Here is a 24743-nt window from a genome sequence, read left to right on the forward strand (position 1 = left end):
AAAACTGAACATAAGTGAGCAGGTCATTGCTGAGCAAGTGTCCCTTGATAGCACTGTTGATGACCCCTTCCATCACTTTATTGATGAACAAGAGTAGACTGATGGAGTGGTAACTGGCTGGGTTGGATATGTCCAGCTTTTTGTGTACGGTACATACCTGAGCAATTTCCCACATAGCTGGGTAGATGCCAGTGTTGTAGCTGTACTGAAACAGCTTGACTAGGGGCCTGGCAAACTCTGGAGCACAAATCTTCAGCGCTATTGTTGGAATAGTGTCAGGGCCCACAGCCTTTGCAGTATCCAGTGCCCTCAGCCATTTCTAGATATTACATGGAGTGAATTGAATTGGCTGGAGGCTGGCATCAGTGATGCTGGGGACCTGCGGATGAGTCAGAGGTGAATCATCCATTCGGCCCTTCTAGCTGAAGATTGTTACAAATGCTTCAGCCTTATCTTTTGCACTAATGTGCTAGGCTCTCCCATTATTGAGGATGGGGATATTTGTTGAGCCTCCTTCTTCAGTGAGTTGTTTAATTGCCCACAACTTGATGTGGCAGGACTGTAGAGCTTAGATCTGATCCGTTGGTTGTGGAATTGCTTGGCTCTTTCTATCACTTGCTGCTTATGCTGTTTGGCATGCAAGTAGTCCTGTGTTATAGCTTCACCAAGTTAACACCTCATTTTTAGGTATGCCTGGTGCTGCTCCTGGCATGCCCTCCTGCACTCTTTATTGAACCAGGGTTGATCCCCTAGCTTGGTGGTAATGGTAGATTGGGGATATGCTGGGCCATGAGGTTACAGATTGTGGTTGAGTACAATTCTGCTGCTGCTGATGGCCCACATCACCTCATGGATGCCCAGTCTTGAGTTACTTGATCTGTTTGAAATCTATCCCATTTAGCACAGTGGTAGTGCCTCACAAGGGAGGGTATCCTCAATGTGAAGACCAGGATTTTGTCTTCACAAGGACTTTGCGGTGGTCACTCCTACCGATACTGTCATGGACAGATGTATTTTTGGCAGGCAGGTCAGTGCAGATGAGGTCAAGTATGTTTTTCCCTCTTGTTGATTCCCTCACCACCTGCCACAGACCCAGTCTAACAGCTATGTCATTTAGCACTCGGCCAGCTTGGTCAGTAGTGGTGCAACCAAGCCACTCTTGGTGATGGACATTGAAGTCCCCCATCCGGAGTACATTCTGCACCCTTGCCACCCTCAGTGCTTCATCCAAGTGATGCTGAACATTGAATCATCAGCTGAGGTGGGGGTGGGGCAGCAGTACATGGTAATCAGCAGGAGGTTTCCTTGTCCATGTTTGACCTGATGCCATGAGACTTACTGGGGGCCGGAGTTGTTGAAGACCCCCAGGGCAACTCTCTCCTGACATTAAACCACTCTGCTGCTACGACAGACCCATGGATGGTGATGGTGGTGCCTGGGACATGATCCGTAAGGTGTGATTCCATGAGCATGACTATGTCAGGCTGTTACTTGTCTAGTCTGTGAGATAGCTTATGGCACAAGCCCCCAGATGTTAGTTAGGAGCTCTTTCCAGGGTCGATAGGGCTAGGTTTGCTGTTGTCATTTCCAGCGCCCAGGTACAATGTCACATGGCCCATCCTCTTTGTTGACTTTTTAGCAGGTTGATATAACTGAGTGGCTTACTAGGCCATTTCAGAGTCCATGTTATCCACCAATCCAGATGGCAGGTTTCCCTTCCCTAAAGGGGCATTAGTGAAGCAGATGGGTTTTTATGACAAACATCAATGGTTTCATGGCCATCATTAGACTTCTTAATTCCAGATTTTTATTGAATTGAAATTCCAGGGTGGGATTCGAACCCAGGTTCCCAGATCATTACCCGAGGTCTCTGGATTACCAGTCCAATGACAATGACAATACCACTACACTACACCACCACCTCCCTGGGAGGGGAGAGAATAGAAGAAGCAATGTCTGTCAGATTTCATGGTACCAATATGGATAGTTTGCAGATTAATCTTAATGGACTATGTCATGGTTTAAGAAATATTCGTAAGTTCACAAGGTCTGTTTTCCTGATGATCACTGGCAAGCAATATGCTGATCCCGTGCCTAGTGGGAGAGCAGGATATGGCTCTGAGGATTGTGCCTTCCCTCAGGACAGCAGCTTCACAGCTTTATCAGATGTCTACACAGATGAAGAAAGTCAGTAGGTCAATATTATGGAAACTTCAAGCCCAGAGCAGGAATCTGTCACTAGTTTATCTCAGGAATTAGCTGTCCTGATATGAGAACCATCGATAAACAAGAAGCTTACAGTGATATGGAACAGACAACCACATCTCAGACGTGGTCCTCATGTAGTGCTTAGAACAGGTGTTAAAATAGGGCTGAGGAAAAAGCAAAAATTGTAATGTTAGTGCACAGTGGTGAGTCGCTTTGACTTCTTGATTATAAAGTTCCAAAACCCTAGATTGTTGCCAGAAATATTGTCATGATATTTCTATTGAAGGCATAAAATTGTACTGGAACAGGAAAAGATGTTTGTGGACTTGGGACCCTCAAGGGACTTCTGCTTTTAATGATGAATGGAGTGTTCTGAAGGGTTGTAAATTTAAATTATGTGTAGTATCATGGTAATTTCAGATGACATGCAGCAATAACATGATCAGACATTACTGAAAGTCTCTCAATGAGTTTGCCTTGGAGGCCTCTCCCAGCAGTTGCGTATGATTGTGTTGTGCCATTCATGTGTATGAGTTCCTGTGTCTGAGTGGGTTCAACTTCTGACTCTGTCAACTCTGCAGACTTACAATGCGGAGGCTGTTGTGAAGAGCAAAGCTGTGAAGGACAGAACAGGCCAGATAGTTCATGAGACAACTTTGAAAGCACAGTGGACAGAGCACCCTACGTATATCTACATATCTGAATCTAACTGCCAGCACAATATTGCCCTGCTTAATTTTAACAAGTGTGAATCTCCTCCACTTCATTTTTGGCCTTTCCCAATACTGTGAGAAGCTGCAATAGTATTGGATATGACTTGTCTCTATGAAGCTAGCCCAAGCCTTGCCCTTGATTCTAAAAGACTGCAAAGGATGAATGGATCATAACTGCTCCTTGCATTGTTAGCAATGATTTGAGAAAGCTATTTGTAGTTGCACACTAATAGACATCTAGGTGCCAAAATTCCTGTCAGTCGATATAATGAGGTGGGTTGGCAGAAAGTGCAATTTATGATTCCAAGTACTTATTGTCTCTCATGTTGTAATTCAGTCTCGTTACAGGTAACGTTGTGGGAGATATTCAAATACCATATCTTTGCGGCTGGATGTATGCAAGTGGGTTTGGGTCTCCTGAGGTATGGAGTTAAGGGGGGAATGGCATAGGTTTTGGAGTGGATGGCATGGGGGGAAGATAATGGCATAGGCAGGGGTGGGATGGGGATGGCATGGGAAGAAGGAATGGAATTGGGAATGGGATGGGGGTGATTTACATACGAATATATGAATGGATGAATTAGGAGCAGGAGAAGGCCACTTGGCCCCTCTAGCCTACTCTGCCATTCAATAAGTTCATGGCTGATCTGATTGTAACCCTCAACACCACATTCCCACCTACCCCTGATAACCTTTCACCCCTTTGCTCATCAAGAATCTACACCTGCCTTAAAAACATTCAAGGACTCTGCTTCTACTGTCTTTTGAGGAAGAGAGTTCCAAAGACTCATGACCTGTGAGAAAAAAATTCTCCTTATCGCTGACTTAAATGGGATGACCCCTTATTTTTAAATAGTGACCCTTATGACAAGGATGAAAGAAATGGGATGGCTATGGCATGAGAGGGACGGCATGGGAAAGATGGAATAGCATGTGATGGGGATTTAAAGATGTACTACTGCAATAAAGGTATTAATTGCGCATCAAGTGTTTTGTAAGTAACTGCTAGTATATCATAAATAAGGGACTCCCCATTGGAAAATCCACTCAAAAGATTAATAGCCTGTTTTTGGAAATTCCCAAAACGTAAACAGTCAAAAGGAAAATTTTCAAATGAACTAAAGACGCTACAAAATAAATTTAAAACAAAAATTGACAAAAGGTCAATTCAGCAATCAATCAGTCTTGGTAAATGTAATTAGAGATTTTGTTTTGAATTGTAATTGTAAACAATCGGACAGTTATTTTCTCTTCTTCCTTATTTCTGTATCTCTGAACTTTATGATTTAAAAAATGAAGTTAATAGCTTTTGCTGAAAATTTTGGTTGAAAGCCTACTCAAATTCATCATCATTGATATTCAAATAATTTTCAAAAAACACATAGAATTACTGATGTGCAATTTCCCACTGAGAAAAAGATATAATACTTTGGAATTTGAACATAAGAAGCATCATGGGCATGTCATCAACTGTGGGATCCTGTCTCTGACTCTCTCAGAGACAGCAATATGTGTGAGACACTGAGGGAGCAGCTCTGTATGTGAGCTTTCAGACCCAAGTCAATAATTAGTGAGAAGGAAATGTCTTATCCACTGCAGTTTTAAATATCATTAGTAGCATATTTAAGTGTTGGCAGGATTATATACTTTGGTTCAAAAGTTCACAACTTTAAGGTTGTCCCAACATGATCAATGATTTTGACAATCTCAAAATGTGATTGAGGCAGTGGAAAACAGAAATGTAGTAATTAGGGAGAGGAGAGTGTGAGAGGAGGACCCTGGGACAGGCAGTCAGCAGCACCTAGAGGAGAGTGTGAGAGGAGGACCCTGGGACAGGCTGTCAGCAGCACCTAGAGGAGAGTGTGAGAGGAGGACCCTGGGACAGGCAGTCAGCAGCACCTAGAGGAGAGTGTAGAGAGGAGGACCCTGGGACAGGCAGTCAGCAGCACCTAGAGGAGAGTGTAGAGAGGAGGACCCTGGGACAGGCAGTCAGCAGCACCTAGAGGAGAGTGTGAGAGGAGGACCCTGGGACAGGCAGTCAGCAGCACCTAGAGGAGAGTGTGAGAGGAGGACCCTGGGACAGGCAGTCAGCAGCACCTAGAGGAGAGCGTGAGAGGAAGACCCTGGGAGAGGCAGTCAGCAGCATCTAGAGGAGAGTGCGAGAGGGAGACCCTGGGACAGACAGTTAGCAGCACCTAGAGGAGAGTGTGAGAGGAGGACCCCAAGCCAGGCAGTCAGCAGCACCTAGAGGAGAGCAGAAGAACTACAAAAACAGTGTGAGAAGTGGCGAGAGTTCAAGAGCAGAGGTGACTGAGGGAGTTTGGTGAGGAGGGAGGAGGTGCTCCTTCCCTTTTCTATCTTTCCTCAGGAAGAAGAGTGGAGGCCTTGGTAAGTAAGACCTGGTGAGTAAGTTAGAAAAGTGTAATATTTTTAAACAAGTAGCTATACTTGGTTGTATCTGAGAAGTGCCACGAATAAGGGAAATTTAGGGCCAATATAATAAGGTACTATAAATAATCCAAAGTAGAATGAAGTTAACATAAGGGAAGTAGAGTTAAGACATGGCAGGGCAGCTCAGTTGCATGGAATGCGTGTTCTGTAATATGTGAGAAGTCATGGATGCTACCGGTGTCCTAGGCGACCAGATGTGCAGGAAGTGCTGCCCACCGCAGAAACTTGAGCTCTGGGTTTCAGAGCTCGAGCGGTGGCTGAAGTCGCTGTGACATATCTGCAAGGCTGAGAGCTACGTGGATAGCACATTCAGACAGGTGGTCACACCCCAGCTTAAGAACCTGGAGAAAGAGAGGGAATGGGTGACCACCAGGCAGTCCAAGAGAAGTAGGCAGGTAGTGCAGGAGTCCCCTGGGGTGCCTCTCACAAACCAGGTTTCCATTTTGGAAGCTGGTGAGGGCGCTGGTTCTTCAGAGGAGTGCAGTCAGAGCCAAGTTTGTGGCACCACGAGCAGCTCGGCTGTACAGGAAGGGAGGAAGAAGAAAGAAAGAGCAATATTGATAGGGGATTCATTGGTTAGGTGAGCAGCCAGGCGTTTCTGTGGCCATAGACATGACCCCAGGCTGGTATGTTGCCTCGCTGGCGCCAAGTTCAAGGATGTCACAGAGCAGCTGCAGGACATTCTGCTGTGGGAGGGTGAACAGCCAAAGGTCATGGTCCATATTGGTACCAATGACTTAAGTAGGAACGGGAATGTCCTGCAATCAGAATTTAGGGAGCTAGGTAGAGAATTAGCAAGCAGGACCTCAAATGTAATAATCTCTGGATTACTCCCAGTACCACGTGCCTGTGAGTACAGAAATAGGAGGATAAAATATATGAATGCGTGGCTGGAAAGATGGTGCAGGAGGGAGGGCTTTAGATTCCTGGGACACTGGGAGGAAGATAGCATCTGTACAAGCCAGATGGGTTGCACCTGAAAAGAGCTGGGACTGGGTTCCTTGCGAGGTGTTTTGCTAGTGCTGTTGGGAGGGCTTTAAACTAACTCGGCAGCGGTGTGGGAAGCAAGACAAAATATTAGAGAGGAATACCAGGGTGAACAAGATACTGGGAGGGACAAATAACACTAATATAGAGAATAGTAAGTTAGTAGGTGAAGTCGGGGTGAGGGAGGAAGTAACAAAATATAAATCAGGGTTACTATGCATGTATGTGAATGCATGGAGTATAGTAAATAAGATTGGGGAGTTACAGGCGCAGATTGCCATGTGGAAATATGATGTTGTGGCAATAACAGAGACCTGGCTCAAGGAAGGGCAGAACTGGGTGTTAAATATTCCCAGGTACAAGGTTTTCAGAAGAGATAGGAAAGGAGGAGGGGTAGTGGTATTGGTTAAGGAGAGCATTGCAGTGCTGGAGAAAGAGGATGTCCCAGAGGGTTCAAGGACAGAATCAATTTGGCTAGAGCTAAGGAAAGAAAAGGGTGCAATTATATTGCTTGGTGTAGCCTATAGACTGTCAACTAATGAGAATGATGTAGAAGAACAAATCTGCAGGGAAATTGCAGAGTGATGCAAGCATTATAAAGTAGTTATAAAGGGTGACTTTAATTACCCGAATGTAGACTGGGACAGTGGTAGTGTAAAGGATGGAGAGGGGCAAAAGTTCCTAAATTGTGTTCAGGAAAATTTTCTACAGCAGTATGTGACCAATCCAACAAGAAACGATACACTGTTGGACCTGGTTCATGAAAATGAGGTGGGCTAAGTACATCAAGTGTCAGTGGGGGAACATTTAAGAGACAGTGACCATTGTATTGTACATTTTAGGATGATCATAGAAAAGGATGATAGGCAATCCAGAGTAGGAATAATTAACTGGATGAGAGCTGACTTCGATGGGGCAAGAACGGAGCTGGGCCAGGTAGACTGGAACAAAAGATTGGCGGGAAAATCTGTAGCTGAACAATGGGCTACTTTCAAAAAAGAATTAGTTTGGACACAGGCAAGATATGTTCCATCGAAAGGGAAAGGTAGGGAAAACAAATCCAGAGCTCCCTGGATGGAAAAAGGAGATAGAAATTAAGGTAAAGAAGAAAAAGTGTGCTTCTGACAGGTGTCAGGTAGAAAATACAATAGAGAACCAAAAGGAATACAGAATGTTCAGAGGGGAGGTGAAAAAGCATATTATAGAAGCAAAGAGGGATTATGGGTAAAGACTGGCAGCCAACATAAAAGGGGGAATCCCAAAGTCTTCTATAGGCATATATATAGTAAAAAGGCAGTAAAAGGAGGAGTAGGGCCAATTAGGGACCTAAAAGGGAATTTACACATGGACAAAGGGGCCATGGCTGAGGTATTAAATAAATGCTTTGCATCCGTCTTTACCTAGGAGGTAGATGCTACCCAGGCCACGGTGACAGACGAGGAAACTCTGTCACTAGAAAGTTTAAAATTGATAAGGAGGAAGTGTTGAATAGACTGTCGGTACTTGACATAGTTGACAAAGCACTGACGAGGTGCATCAAAGGATATTGAAGGAAGTGAATAGAAATTGCAGGGGCACTGGCATAATTTTTCAGCCTTTCCTAGACTCAGGGGAGGTGCCAGAGGACTGGAGAATTGCAAACATTACGTCCTTGTTAAAAAAAGGTTGTGAGGATGAGTCCAGCAATTACAGACCAGCCAGTTTAACTTCAGTGGTGGGCAGGATTCTAGAAACAGTTATTCGGGATAGAATTAGTCATCACAAGGTAAAATATGGGTTAATAAGGAAGAGCCAGCATGGATTTATAAGGGGAAAATGTGTTTAACTAACTTGCTGGAGTTGTTTGAAGAGGTAGTGGAAAAGGTCAATGAGGGTAATGCTGTTGATGTGGTGTACATGGACTTCCAAAAGGCATTTGATACAGTGCCACACAACAGACTTGTGAGAAAAGTTATTGCTCATGGAATAAAAAGGACAGTAGCAACATGGATACAAAATTGGCTGAAAAATAGGAAGCAGAGAGTAATGGTTAATGGATATTTTTCAGGCTGGAGGAAGGTTTGTAGTGGAGTTCCCCAGCGGTTGGTATTGTGACCCTTGCTTTTCCTGATATATATTAATATCTAGATCTTGGTGTGCAGGGTACAATTTCAAAGTTTGTGGATGATACAGAGCTTGGGAGTGTTCATGAATAAACTACGAGGAGGACAGTGTAAAACTTCAAAGGGACATAGACAAGTTGGTGGAGCGGGCAGATAGGTGCCAGATGAAGTCCAATGTGGAAAAGTGTGAGGTGATGCATTTTGGTAGGAAGAACATGGAAAGACAATATAAAATAAGAGATGAAATTTTGAATGGGATGCAGAAGCAGAAAGAACTGGGTGTACCTGTGCATAGACCATTGAAGGTGGAATGACAGGTGGAGAGAGCAGTTAATAAAGCATATAGTATCCTGGGCTTTATTAATAGGGGCATAGAGTACAAGAACAAGGAGGTTATGCTGAATTTATATAAAACATTTGTTAGACCTCAGCTGGAGTGTTGTGTACAGTTCTGGGTGCCCCATTATAGGAAGGATGTGAACACATTGGAGAGAGTGCGGAAGAGGTTTACAAGAATGATTCTGGGGATGAGGAACTTCAGTTACGAAGATAGATTGGAGAGGTTGGGACTGTTCTCCTTGGAGAGAAGAAGGCTAAGAGGAGATTTGATAGAGACGTTTAGAATCATGAGGGGGCTGGACAGAATAGATAGGGAGAAGCTGTTCCCGCTCGTAAAAGGATTAAGAACGAGAGGGCACAGATTTAAAGTGATTTGCAAAAGAAGCAAATGTGATGTGAGAAAAAACTTTTTCACACAACGAATGATTCAGGTCTGGAATGCACTGCCTGGAAGTGTGGTGGAGGCAGGTTCAATCGAGGCCTCCAAGAGGGCATTCGATGATTATTTGAATGGAAGCAATGCGCAGGGGTATGGGGAAAAGGCAGGGCAAAGGCACTATGTCATAATGTTCATTTGGAGAGCCGGTGCAGACACAATGGGCTGAATGGCCTCCTTCTGTGCCATTAAAATTCTGTGATTCTGTGATAGTTCTTCTAAGTTCCCAACTGGGGAAAGCCCGAACCAATATCGTAACTTATGACATATTATCATACTGTTTACCCTCACATTACTGTTTACCTATGTTCATTTTGAGGGATGGCTAAGTTTTCTCAAGCCCTAGCTCAGTTATGCCTGAGTCTCACTCCTTATTCACAAATAACCCCTGCATTTGTACACACCAACTGTTGCCAAGTGTGAGCATTTAAATTAATAACCACCTCTCCATTTGAAACTGGCATGAAGGGGTATAGAGGAGCTGCCCCTAAACTGGTATCTATATAGAGCCACAATTCCCTATTTATTCCCTGCCACAGAATCCAGCAGTCAGTTCGTTAATGATCAGCCAGTTACAACGATCGTATGGCAACCTAGTGTCGCTTTACAGCCCCACTTTTGACTGTATACATAGCTGTAAAGACATCGAGCTAAAAGGTTAATCAGTAAGCCCCCTGACCCCCACACCCTGGACATATTGGACTGAGAATGGAAGAAATTAGCACAAGGCAATTGCAGGGCTTAGATATGCAACTTCCTTTCTAATTTAAGACTGGGGATGCATTGCACCCTCAAAAATACAATTAGGGGAGCAGTTAGTTCCAAGTTAACACTATGACATCTTTGGCCTACTTTCGGACAAACAGACCATATATATTGTGTATCAATAAAGTACTCATACAAATCATACACAGTTTACACACGTGCGCTGTCTAACCGTGTAACTGACTTGTGTTAAACGTGCTGGAAGATTACATTCTGAAAGCGTTACTGGACTACTACCAATCTCTATGTTACAGCATGATTTAGCTACAATGTTAGAATTCATCTTTGATTTCGTATTTGTAAAATTTTATAAACCACCCTTTTAAGCCGATTTTCTTGGCGAGCGAAATGGCATTTCCACTTTCCACTGCCTCAATCACATGTGCGATTGCCAAAATAGCTGATCATGTTGGGACAACCTTTAAGCCGTGAACTTTTGAACCAAGTTACATAAGACTGCCAACACTTAAATATTCTATTAATGATATTTAAAACTGCAGTAGATAAGACATTTCCTTCTCCCTTTTCATTAGATTTGATGTGAAGGAATGTCTTCAGTCATGAAAGGGGTAGACTGAGAACATGATATTATTTGCCTTGCAACCCCATACCCTGAGTCAAAGACCCAAATTATAGAATTGACATTAACCATAAGCAGAACAGCTTGGCCTTTTTGACAGCACATGTTCAAAATGCAGTGCATTTCATGCAAGACAAAAATGAAGTGTGGTGGCAGTAGGGGCAGGAAATAACTGGTTGATTCAAAAAAACTAATAGAATTGGACATTGTCTTTCTTAATTGACTTCAATAACAGATTGGCATTTGGAACTTATTTGAACAGCTTGAATGCCTAATTGTTAAAGCCTTAATAAATTCCATCTGTAGTCTAATTAAAAGTAAAATGCAAACTGTCATCCATAAAAGTTCCTTTGGTCTTTTAAGAAGTTTGTTCATAATTTCTGTTTCAAGTGTTTTGTTATCACAGTTTCATCTTGAGGTAAAAGTTGTGTCTTTTCCAATCAATGTTGTAACAGAAATAACCTGTTATTTATGTGGCAGTGCACAACTTGAACTGCCCCTCACAGAAAAATGATGCACCAAGGACCTAAAGAGCAAAATGTGTTACATAGGATGAATGGTTTTCCTCCTTGTTATGATCTTATATTTAGGTCTTGGAAACAAACAAGCTTCTGACATTATCAAACTTCCTTCTTCACAATGTCTTTGTACAAAATCCAATCCTAAGTTGAGAGCTGAGAGTAAAGCACTAATTCTTGTGGTAATGAATTTTATAAAATGTTGGTCATGCACCATCTGGGGCACTATGTGCATGTTAAATCGTTCCTAAGCCAGTTAGTGAAATATGAAACTAGACGCTAATGCTGTTCTGGGTAATAGTTTATTTACAGAAAGCAGTGTTACAAATGGCTGCTCCCTAACTACTACCCTGGTGTCTCAACAGTCTCTCTTTATAAGTGCTCTATGTACTTAATTGAACAATGCCCCTCTCCTGTCTATCTTAATGTAATTAACATACCAGCAACAGTGCAGGTCTGTATCTTGAACTCTGAGAAGTCGATACTTGTACTGAGGAGGATATAACAGAGTAAGTGGATTGGGCACTTGACTGAAAAGGAGAGGTGACAGATATGTTACAGGTTTACAATGGGGAATCAAAGACCTTAGGGGGGTGCATTCAAGATTGAAAGTAATCAGAATAAATTACGCTCCAATAAAATGTTTGATAATAACAAAAGGGGCCACTGTCTTAAGGTGAGAGAAGATGAACAATTTAGATATTTCTACTAGGGATAAATAGTGGATGCAACAGAGGTAGACGTGTTTGTCAATTGCAACATGGATCAGATAGATATTTGGGAGGGAAAGTCATTGCAGGGTACATGGGACAGAGCAGTATGTATGACTTTTCAAACTCTTAGACCAGACAGATAGACTGCACAATCACTTCTGATTCTGTATATTTCTAGCTTCTGAGATAATCTCACTGTAACCAAGTAGTCCATACAATATTCCCAGAAATGTGGCTTCTGAAGAATTTGAAGTGAGGATTTCAGACAAAAGTCTCCAGAAAGATTTTAAACAGTTCTGAATATATCTAAATGATAGGCACAAAAGACCAATTAGTCCACTTAACCTGCTACACACAGATGATCATTGGCTGCAGCGTCATGATCATAAATCATCCACCAACCACCAACCCGTGCCCCTCCCCACCACCACCCCACCACCCTCTGCAATCATGCAATCTCCTGGCAGAGGCAAAAAGTAGGAAAAAATACAGGGCTATGATGGGAAAAAGAAGCCTGGAAAATTCTCTCTGACCCTCTCTCGGGTAATCAAAACCAGTGCAGGAGATCAGGTGGAGCATGTGCACATTAACTATTTACTGTGAAAGTATAATTGTTAAGAATAATCATAGCTGAAGCAACCCTCTACTATGTTTTTACTACATGTCAGGCCAGGAAGAAGCCTTCTGAGGTAAAGGGGGTCAATGTGGAACCTGTAGAAGCTAAAGAGGCCAAGACCAGGCCAGTAGAGACCAAAGAAGCCAAAGCAAGGCCCATAGAATTTAAAAGGAATGAAGGGTTTGAATCAGAGGTCTGGTTAGCAGACACTTTCCTCCAGGATTTGAACAGGGACAGAGAAAGTTCCCAAACTAGCAGACACATGGTGAGGGTGATGTCTCACCGAGTTGAAGTGCCACAGGAGAGTGCAGCAAAAGCTGGCCAGCTACCTGAAGGCAGTAGTGGCCCAGAGGACTTGGGAAAGATTAGGGACAAATCCAGACCTGAGGTTAAAAAAAAATGGAAGCTAATACACCCAAAGATGAACAGCACATGTGAAATCCACAAGGGAAGTACAAGTGTAGCTAACATAGAATCATCCACTAAACAATCACAGGATCAGGATCACAACCTAAATCGACCTGAACCTAGCAGTTCAATTTCTAAGCCCACTGAGGACACAGTGCAAGGGGAGAACCCAAACTCCTGACCGGGGTATAAAAACAATACATAACACACCGTCACCCTAGAATGAAGGATCATCAATGGACCAGAACCTAAGTTATCAGACTCATGGTTCATGGGAGCAGCAATGAAAGGGATACAAGCCTCACAGGCAACACAGTAAAACAATCAGAACCATTGACAGACTGCAAGTTTTGCAACAGAACCCAGGCCTGTTAAATCTGACTCCTCGCCAGGAGCCAGCAAGCTACTTGAACTCCCCCAACTGCTAAATGTACTAAAAACCATATATCAGCTGGTGCTACAGTGCCCAAAACCTTGCATACAGATAGATATCAGTGAACCCCCATTGGATAACATATAACTGGGGATTTTGTGACAGATAAACTGTAGAAGTACTAGATTACTGGGTGAGTGACAGAATGTGTGAAGAATATAGGTGTACATTTCCTCTTGCTTCACAGGGAAGCCATGCTAAAGAATCATCAAAATGCAATTTTTTTTCTGTGTAGTGGAGGCATGTCATGCCCAGTATATTATAAAGTTTCAATCAATACTTTTTAAAAACTGGACATGAACAAACTTTTAAAATGGCTGCTGCAAATCATGTAACCTTTGGCATTTGAGCTACACACAGTACCAAGTCTCAGTTGAACACCTAATTAAATATGCACATTCACAGCCACCTGGGGAATTCACACATTTCTTTATTTAATGATAGGCCAACACAAAAGGACAATGGAATTTGCAGAGGAACTTGTCTCCATGCTTCATACTGAACAGAAGGGAAGATCAAAGCACAATTGGTGGCAGATGGAAGTGTATAGCCTGTATCATCGTCCCACTGTATCATGATGACTGTCTCAAACCCTCATAAGTGTTAACCCACAACACAGAATGTGGAGGCAACAGAACACCATCCCATATTTGGAAAAGGACTTGAACTTGTGGAAATTCACTGTCTGAGTTCTTTTGCCTGCTTTTAAAAATCAATAGTGAGAACCACTGAAGCCATTGAAGCCATCAGTTCAGCCATTCTCTGAACCGGACTCGAAACAGGCTGTGAGACGTCAGGCAGGCAAAGTACGTGACCTGTTCCAGTTAAAGTTCACCTGAGAACCAACGTAGAAATTTGACTACAAGAAACCTCACAGCCTGCTGTGAACCCTTCACTTTACAAGACCCTCCCTTCAACTTTAAAGCATCAAAACCATCCAACGAACAACAGGCCTGCCATATGGGAGACTAGAGATTGTAAACTAGAGTCCAAGGTAACTGTAATCTGTAAAAGTACATGACCTATATCTGTATCTAAAATTTGTGGGTGCAAGTGTATCTGGGAGGACAAGTTCATGTGATGTTGCAGTTAATTTGGGATAAATGTGAGGATTAATAACCTTATTTGTTTTAAAACTCACAAAAGCTTGCTGCTGAATTAATTAATTGCTATACACACTTAAAAGGGGGAAGAAAAGACACGCCTCTTTCCATATTAAACATAATGACCACGGGCAGTAAGAGAGCACATACATTCTGAACATGATACCACAATACTGCAACTCCTTGTAATCCACAAGTCTTTAATGCTGAAGCATTTTTTATCAACAGCGTGATTGCTCTCTTAATGTTGAGTTCATGTCAAACAGAAAAGACCTATTGGTGATGTATGTTCAAGTTATGTGACATTTAATACACGTGAAGAATAAATATTTAACAAGCAGGTCATTTCAGCCATTTTTGGTGTCAGAAAATACCGTCTCTTCACTGGAATAGGATATTGTAAATGTCAGTAACACATGGTATGTTTTGCGAAGTGCTTGAATTTATTTCTGTGGTGAAATACTAAATTATACAGTATGTGCATGTTATTTGAACGTCAAAACTTTATGTATAATCTGAATATAGTCAAACCTGTATCTTAATGACAAAACTAGAAGGAAGTTCAGAGTGTTACCAGAATTTGAGAGTTAAAGATGGATAAATGTTATGACTGGTACAACATGAAGGTAGGAATTTGACAAGTATGGGCCTGGATTTTTGCTCCCAGGTCAAGAGTGCAAAGACAGGATATTTCCCAGCTCCACAAACCCGATCTGGGAGAAAGTCGCCTGGATTTTCAGTCAGATTTTCATTCCCAGGTGTCAGGGCTCCCTGGGTGAATGCATGCAGAGGTAGGCTGGGCAGAAGGCCTGCCTCGGTGCAGCGGTATTGTATTGAAGTTTTTTTAAAGAAAAAGCAGAAAAACATAAGGCAGCCCTCACCCCATACACTTCCCGTGCCTCATTCATGCCAGCCCAGGTCACCTCATTCCCCTCCACCCACTCCCATGACCCCTCATGCCCTCCATGCCTACCCATGGCCCCCGCACACAACAAATGACTCCTCATATTCCCCAAGCCAACCCATGACCCCACCCGCTCCCATGGCTCTTCATGCCCTCCATGCCAACCTATGCCCCCACCCATCCATGGCTCTCTATAGCATCTATGCCAACTTAGTGCCAACTCATGTCAACCTATGCTCCCCACCCAGCATCCTTTTCCCTTATACCTACCATGCCAACTCACCCAGTATCCAAGATCAGCAGACCTCAGGACCCATGCTGAGCTTAAATAAAATAAACTTCCAAGTGACCGTTGCAAACATAATTTTAAAAAATTACTCTCATTCATAAAAACTCATTTACTACACTACATTTACATTCTTTCAACTACATTATCCCTTATAACAACAAATATTTCATTCAATTGCATAATTCCTTATAAAAACAAGCATTGGAATTCATAGTCCAACTGCAAAGAGCCCATAACCACTTAGAGCTGTCAATCAAACTGAGAAATGTCAGGCACCCTACTGTGATAATGGACAGGTGTTAAATCAATCGTGCAGCACTAATCCAGTAATGATAACTGAGGCATATGTCAACAGAGTGAAATAGCAAGCAATCATTTTTCTTAACACTCCAGGCAGTTTTTTCAAAGAGTTAAAATGCAGTAGTTTTAAATGCCTTGACAACTTTATAGCTCTCTTTGACAGCTCATCTTGGCACTCTTAGCAGTTGTTTTTGACAGTTCCTCTTGACACTTTTAACAGATGTTTTTGACAGTTCCATTGAGCATCACAATTCTGATGTGTTTATGCACTTTTTATGCACGTTCATTCCTAATTTTAGTAATCCTAAAGGACACCTTACCTTGCCCAAAAGGCACCTTACCTCTCCCAAAGGGCACCTAACCTCACTCAAGGAGTACCTGGCCTCCCCCACAGATGTCCTGGGACCAAATCCAAAAGGGTACCTTTACTTCTCCAAAAGTATACCCTGGCTATCCAAAATGACCCACAAAGTTCAGACCTGCTCCTACCAGGTCTAATCTGTGCACTTTGGGTTTCAGACAACTTTCACTCCAAAACCTCACGTAAGTGAAGGCAGTTGCTGATTTCTAGGAGCAGCTGCCTCCAGGAAATGCGCATGCGCAAAACACGGCCCAACCCCATTCTGCCCCCACGAAAATGCTAGGTGCCTTTGGTACCGAGATGGTAGATGCTCCCCGTCATTGTGAAAATCCAGGCCATGAAGTTCAGTGCTCGTCACATTGAGCTCATCAGCAAGCAATCAAGTGAAGATTGGACACTGCCTGATGCCTTGTGTCTAGGCTGATGTATTGTGACCAATGGAAAATATTTGCCAGAATATACGTTTGTGTGTTTCATTGCTCTCTGAATCTGAACATAAGTAGGTTATTAAAAGATCAAAAGCAAAATTGCAAGCACTGGAAATCTAAAATAAAAACAAAATGTGAAAAACTGCACCAGAACCATTTGCAGCTGAGGAAGGCTAAGTTGACATTTTGGACTGAAACCTACCTTGGTTCTGAATAACAAAACCATAGTCTACCTATTCCAGGGCAGATAAACCTGTGGTGTATTCCCAGTAATTTCTTTTTGTTTTTTATTTAAGGCCATTTAGCGCTTATATTATTTAAAATAGTACATTCATACCTTTGCTGGCTGGAGCTGATTATTCCAATTGCTCAGGATTGGACATGAAGCTGGGAAATAGAGGGAGAATACAATTGTTTTTTTTTCTTCCCCTCTCTTTTAACAATGCCAATAACATGTTCATAATGCAGGAATAGCTTCTGTGGAGCAGCAAATTAGATTTGTGGCAGCAGGCCAGAATCACTTAGGTCATTTTACCAGGGTCATGTAGGGAGCAGTTGGAGACCTGAGGCGCCCTCAGAGAGCAGCTCTTTCTGCTCCAGTGCATTACACAGTGTGACATTTCTCTCGCAGTTGTCCCTGTACATCATGGCTGGCGACATAAAAAAACACTCATTGTCTATAGATATAAAATCAGTTTAGCTACCGCCGGGGTCAAACTGCTGTCAATGAATTCAACTGTAATTCTGCTCTTATGAAAAGCGCTTAAGCTCCTTGGAGATGAGCAAGTGTGGGCTTTATGTAGGGTCAAATCGTGGTCAAGATGCTTTCTTGTAAGAAATCACTCTGGTGAAAATGTTCATCTACTTGGTCACGTGACTCCAAACAGATGGTAACTTTTTTTAAACTGAAGGAAAGGTTTTTGAAAGCAATTAACCCTTGCTATCACTGTAAATTTGCAAGAGCTATTAACCCTGTGCCCTCGCCCCATTATGCAACTGCTGGTGCACTGCATGATCAGTTTTTTTTTTCAAAAGAGCTGTCCCAGACAGTCAAACAGTAAGAAGTTATTGACTGGTGATAAATGCAGTGATTGGAGGAGAGGTTGGCATATTTAAGCTGCCTTCCCAATTTTAGAGACCCCTATTGCCATTAAAAAAAATTGCTTACGCTGAGTAAATCCTTTCTTAGTAATGCTATTACTTTTTCACAGAGAAAAGCCGCTTGTTGTGGAATTATACACAAAGCACAGTAATAGTATTCAGCAAAAACTGCAGCTGTGACATGATCGAATGGTCTATACTTACTCTGTTCTGGATACTTTACTGCTGATTTCCTGCCACCGCTGCAGTTAACCCTTTGGAAGTGCATTAGCTTCTCTGGACCATAATGAAAGATAAAGACAGGTTTTTCCAAGGCAGCGTTAATAAAACCATTTTTGTTGGTCCTTCCACCTTTCCTTTTTAGATCACCCACAACTCCACTTCATCGTTCAACTTAGTAGGTTCAACAGACTATGCCTTTACTTTGACAACAGTGGGTGTTTTGTGATTTTATTTGTGGTGGGAATAATTGGCACTTGCAGAGGAAATCAGCTTGAAATGTCACGGAAACTGACTCATCCATCTGATGTAGTGTTCTACCTGCATGTTGAGTTGCCCACCTGCTCAAAATTCGTATTATTGACGAGGTTGGAGAATATTCACCATCTGAATCACATTTGTTTTATGTGTAACTTGCAAACCAGAGCATTTGATGCATGACTGAAGAATCAGAGTTTGAATTATATACTTGCACCTGGCGCAAGTTTTTTCTCAAGGATGTCTTGTGCCAATTTTAGCTAAGATGCTGGAACTGACCAAGAGATTCCTTCATACACAAAGACGGGTAAGTGAAAGAAGGAGGAATAGAAAAGTGTGTGGAAAGGCTGGGGTGAGGGAGGTAGAATGGGAGGAGACTCATGTGGAATATAATCAGCACAGATTAGTTGGGCCAGATGGTCTGGTTCCGAATTGTATATTCTATGTAATTCTATGTAATATATCTTCACAGGTTGACCATGGACAATATACATAGGACAGCGGGTCTTCTAACCTTTGAATTTCATGTGTGACTATATAATGTGCTAATACTACATTCCTATTGTGCTATTTTATGCAGTATGAACCCCCAGAAGCAACTTAATGCCTGCCTAAAAATAGTGTACATTGGAATTTAGCTGAAAATATGTGCTAAACGGTTGTGCATGAGATTTACTGGGTAACTATCAGGAGTAGGAACCCTGGACGATGTATTATTTCCCCTTTCTATCCTCACATGTGTTGAGAGAAATTGTAGCACTCTAATTGGAGCCTTAGCTGTATTCAATTAACTGATAATGAATGGGAGTCAGCCCTGGGACATTCTAGTTTGTATGCATCATCAAGATGAGCCAGTAGGTGATGTTTTCTGGCCTATTTACCCACAAAGTAAAAGAGGCCAGTTTCCATATTCTTTACAAGAAGGTAACCTGAATGGTGCTAACTAAAAAAAAGGGCGGGATTTTCCAGCCCCTCCCGCCAGCAAGATCTTCCAGTCCCACTGAAGTCTACGGAGATTTGAATGGCTTGCTGCATTCATCATGGGGGATCCCACCGTGATGGGGCCAGAAAATCCCGGCTTCCATTTCACCGGAAAGTCTATTTAGATTGGGTTTCTCATCGTAATGTAACCCCCCTGTTTAAGAAGGGAGTGAAGCAAAAGATGGAAAATTACAGGCCGATTAGCCTGACCTTGGTCGTTGGTAAGATTTTAGAGTCCATTATTAAGGATGAGATTTCAGAATACTTGGAAGTGCATGGTAAAATAGGGCAAAGTCAGCGTGGTTTCATCAAGGGGAGGTCATGCCTGACAAATCTGTTAGAATTCTTTGAGGAGGTAATGAGTAGGTCAGACAAAGGAGAGCCAATGGATGTTATCTACTTGAACTTCCAGAAGGCCTTTGACAAGGTGCTGCACAAGAGGCTGCTCAGTAAGATAAGAGCCCATGGTGTTAGAGGCAAGGTACTAGCATGGATAGAAGATTGGCTGTCTGGCAGGAGGCAGAGAGTGGGGATAAGAGTGTCCTTCTCAGGATGGCGGCCGGTGACTAGTGGAGTTCCTCAGGGGTCAGTGTTGGGACCACAACTTTTCACTTTATACATTAATGATCTAGATGAAGGAACTGAGGGCATTCTGTCTAAGTTTGCAGATGATACAAAGATAGGTGGAGGGACAGGTAGTATTGAGGAGGCTGGGAGGCTGCAGAAGGATTTGGACAGGTTAGGAGAATGGGCAAAGAAGTGGCAGATAGAATACAACATGGGGAAGTGTGAGGTCATGCACTTTGATAGGAAGAATAGAGGCATAGACTATTTTCTAAATGGGGAGAGAATTCAGAAATCTGGAGTGCAAAGGGACTTGGGAGTCCTAGTCCAGGACTCTCTTAAGGTTAGCTTTCAGGTTGAGTCGGTAGTTAGGAAGGCAAATGCAATATTGGCATTTATTTCAAGAGGACTATAATATAAAAGCAGGGATATGCTGCTGAGGCTTTATAAGGCTCTGGGCAGATCACATTTAAAATATTGTGAGCAATTTTGGGCCCTGTATCTCAGGAAGGTTGTGCTGGTCCTGGAGAGGGTCCAGAGGAGGTTCACGAGAACGATCCCAGGAATGAAAGGCTTAACATATGAGGAACGTTTGAGGACTCTGGGTCTATACTCGATGGAGTTTAGAAGGATGAGGGGGGATCTGATTGAAACTTACAGAATACTGAAAGGACTGGATAGAGTGCACGTGGGGAAGATGTTTCCATTAGTAGGAGAGACTAGGACCCGAGGGCACAGCCTCAGAGTAAAGGGAAGACCTTTTAGAACAGAGATGAGGAGAAACTTCTTTAGCCAGAGAGTGGTGCATCTATGGAATTCATTGCCACAGAAGGCTGTGGAGGCCAGGTTATTGAGTGTATTTAAGACCAAGGTAGATAGGTTCTTGATTGGTAAGGGGATCAAAGGTTACGGGGGGGAGGCGGGAGAATGGGGTTGAGAAACTTATTAGCCATGATTGAAAGGCGGAGCAGACTCGATGGGCCGAATGGCCTAATTTCTGCTCCTATGTCTTATGGTCTTATGGTATACATGCCTATTTCCTATCACCTATGACAATGAATAGATCTGTAGCAACTGCATTTTTGTGCTGGCATTCACGGCCAACCTAGCTGCACACTGCCATTGTTAACTTGTGAGTTCGCTGATTTATATTTGCTCCCAGTCCGACAACCCCTCGATTTTAAAATTCTCATATTTGTTTTCAAATCCACGCATGGCCTCACCCCTCCCTATCTCTGTAAGCTCCTCCAGCCTTACAACCCTCCAAGATATCTGCCCTCCTCCAATTCTGACATCTTGCACAACCCCCGAATTTCATTGTTGCACCATCGGTGGCTGTGCCTTCATCTGAAACTCCCCTCCACCCCACCGCCGCACCATAAACCTCTCTGCCTTTCAACTCTCTCTCACTCTTTAAAATGCTCTTTAAAACTGAGCTAAGAATATAAGAAATAGCAGCAAGAGTAGACCATACAGCCCCTCCAGCCTACTCTACAATTCAACACATTCATGGCTGACCTTCTGCCTCAGCTACACTTTCCCACCCATTCTCCATGATTCCACAAGAGACCAAAGATCAGTTTATCTCAGCCTTAAATATTCTCAACGACAGAGCATCTACAACCCTCTGAGGTAGACAATTCCAAATATTCACAGCCCTTCAAGTGAAGAAATTTCTCCTCATCTCAGTCCTAACTGATTGTCCCCTTATCCTGAGACTGTGCCCCCATGTTCTAGATTCCCCAGCCAGAGGAAACAGCCTCTCAGTTGCTACCATGTCAAGCCTCTTCAGAATCTTGTATGTTTCAATGAGACTTGATATTATATCCTATATTGTTAAAAAAAAAAGTAACTATTTCAGCAATTTGTTACTCTAATGCCTGGTTAAAGGACGAATAGGCTTTAGCCCCCGAAGAGAGGAAGTTTTGAATTAAACCTCATAGAATCTTATTTGATATGTTTTTAGGTCATTGAGTTGGCACAGTTGTGTCCGTGGAGAGATAGATGAAAGCACAGTTAGCAGTATGCAATAAATCCTGCTACTGGAAGGTAGATTGTTAAAGTCAACAGTGGGATGTGGTTGAAGTACTGAAGGCACAAATAATCCTTGCATGGCCAAAAACAAATCAGTGGGAGGAAAATTGCAGGCCTGGCACCTGCGATCTTCTGTTAACCCACCTACAGAGTGTCAGGCCCCATCACTAGCATAGGGGGGAGATGAGGGGAGGGGTCAGAAAACCTACCCCTCCAAACAGAATCTGAGCAACAATAACTTCTCAGTACAAGATTCCTGATAATTTGAGCGGGACAATGCTCAATAATATGTTCCCTATGTTTATGGTGTCAGATGCACAACTGGTGTAAGCTTGCTGCAGACAAGATAAAGACAGGAGCAAGCAACATCCATTTAATAAGGAGGATAATGTGAATGAGAATTTCTCTAAAGGCAAAACATTGAAGTTTATGATTTTTCCTTGTAAACTGCAATTGTGCTATAAACTTACTATAAGCGAATATAAAAAATGGACATTTTATTTTGCTACAAAATAAATTATGCAAGTTACAAGAATAATACAGTGATACAGATACATTATACTTGCACATTGGTAGTTGAACACTATATGAGAGCGGGTACAGTGCAGCATTTAACTGCGTCACCTGCTGTGGTATTTTTCATACATTTCGGGCAGGATCTCGGTTCTGTTCCAGTCTGAGGCAGCAGCAATTGGTCCCAGTATCCCAGGGATAGGCAGATGAAAATTTGCACAGTGCTCCTATCACTTAATCCATTGATCCCTGTCGAAAGTATATGAATTTTGGCCAAGGACAGGATTGGACTTGACTGTGATGGTTCCCAATGCCTCACTGACACTCATTGGACTGAGTTTTCACTTCAGGGGTGGGAAACAGGGGCTGAGACTGTTATGTGTCCCAAGTGCCCCTATTGAGGGAAACAGTCACTGACCTGGAATTTTGTCCAGGACGACCCCTTCATTGGCATGGGAACAGGTTCTCTACCCAATCAAGGGCACCGGGCATGATCTTGAAGCTGGAGGACCAATCAGAGGCCTTCCAACTTGAGAGGAGCAGCAGGCTCTAGTACAAGGTAAGTAATTGTGAGGGCACTTCAACAAGGTGATGCCTCAGCTACTTTTAAAAACTTTAATTAAGAAATGCAAAAAGCAGTTAGGCCACCACTGTAGGTGGGGCTGGGGAGTAAGACACCCTTTAATGATTGCATCCTCACCCAGACAGGCAGGCAGAACCTGTAAGCCTACCTAGTGTACTTGTACCCTGGCCTCCCACCTGTCTCCAGCATGACCCTCCCCGCGTCGCATCAGGAAACAGGAGGCTCCTAATAAACTTACCTTCAAAACGATTCTTAATGAGCCTTAATTGCCTGACCGCTTCGTGAGTGCAGGCAACTTTCCTGAGAACCAAACCCATGTCTGCCAAAATGGCTGACATCGGGAATGGAGCCGGGAAGCCGGTGCCAACCGATCTTGTAAATTTTGGGCCTGTCAGTCCCCAGACCATTCCTGACATCGGTGGGGCCAAAAGCTTCAGCTCTAGACTCATGCATGAAGACTATTCACTTAAGACAAGCAGTGGACAGGCCACAGTTGCCTGTGGATCCAAAAGCTTGTAGGGACCAGAAAGGGAAAGTGCCCAGTAACTTTTGTTCAATATCATTATCAGTGGAAAGGTGACTTTACCTTCCCTTTACTCCATTATAGTTCTTGAAAAAAGTGAGCAAAAAGTTTGCTTATTCAAAAATCCCTTTCTTCAAAAGGTTAAATGGAGTTAAGTAGCACTATTAGATTTCCTTGTTTTAATCCTTTATTGCTGTCTAGTATTTGGCTTTTACATACATCGACACGAAGTGGTTATTTTTCTCTAATTTAGTAACCTTAGCTTCACATGGTTTCCCTTCATTTGGAAACTGATATGGTTTGTCCTGGAGACTTCATTGCTGCTCCTGTTAGTGATGTTTAAAGATTAAGGAGGGGTGGCACTTTAACCAAAACAATACTGGCAGTTTTGGGTCGGGTGGGGGTGTTTAAGTTTTAAAAATCAGACTTCCGACCCAAACCCGCCTCCAGGATATGCATTTCTGGCTTTAACTGAGGTGACAAGTGTGGGCAGGAGACTAACCTGTGCCAAGCACGGAGGTTGGTATGGGCCTCATTGAGATTCAGCTACTTGAATATTACTGTTGTTGGCCAGTTTTAATCTGGCAGCTACATGCAGGCAAAGTTTTGCTTGATTCAGGAAGGGAATGCCTCCCCTACCTCCTGGGTCAAGCAAGCCTGCCTGCAGCAACCCCTGCCATTGACCATACCCCTCCCCCAACCCATGACCTTCCCCACAAGGTCTCTGATCCTCCACCCTCTCCTGAAGCCTGAGACCTCTGATCTGCACCCCCCCACCCCTCCCACCCACACCCCAAGGTCTCCAGCCACGCTCCAGGCCCTAGGACCTAACCCTTGGCCTAACTCAGTTTCCACAGGCCTTTGATTTCTCCGTTTTGATTCCAGGAGGAGCAGCAGTGAACCCCACCCCACCCCCATTCCCAGGGTTCAATTGACTATTGACCTGCAACCCCGCCAAAACCCCCCAGTGCGGATTCACCTGGTCCTATAGCCTTCACCAACCTGAACTGGCAGGAACTGGTTATATGCTGCGTGCACACAACTCCACAATGTGTGGGCAATTCCTGACTTCTGGGTTCCCACTGCCTTTCTGACCCACCCCTGTCCCTGCATATGCCCCTCCCCACCCCCCTCCAACGCTCCCGGCCAGTCAGGCCTGAGTGACAGCATAACACTTGTATAAAATTGGCACCAGATGGAGTGACCTAGTCAAACCATTTTGACAGGAAGCCAACATTCATGACAGATACAAACCTGCCTGTAAGATGTCTGTGTAGAGAAGCATGGCATCATGATATCATTTTTATTATCTG

Source organism: Cetorhinus maximus, chromosome 26 (assembly GCF_964194155.1).
Source record: "Cetorhinus maximus chromosome 26, sCetMax3.hap1.1, whole genome shotgun sequence".
NCBI lineage: Eukaryota > Metazoa > Chordata > Chondrichthyes > Lamniformes > Cetorhinidae > Cetorhinus > Cetorhinus maximus.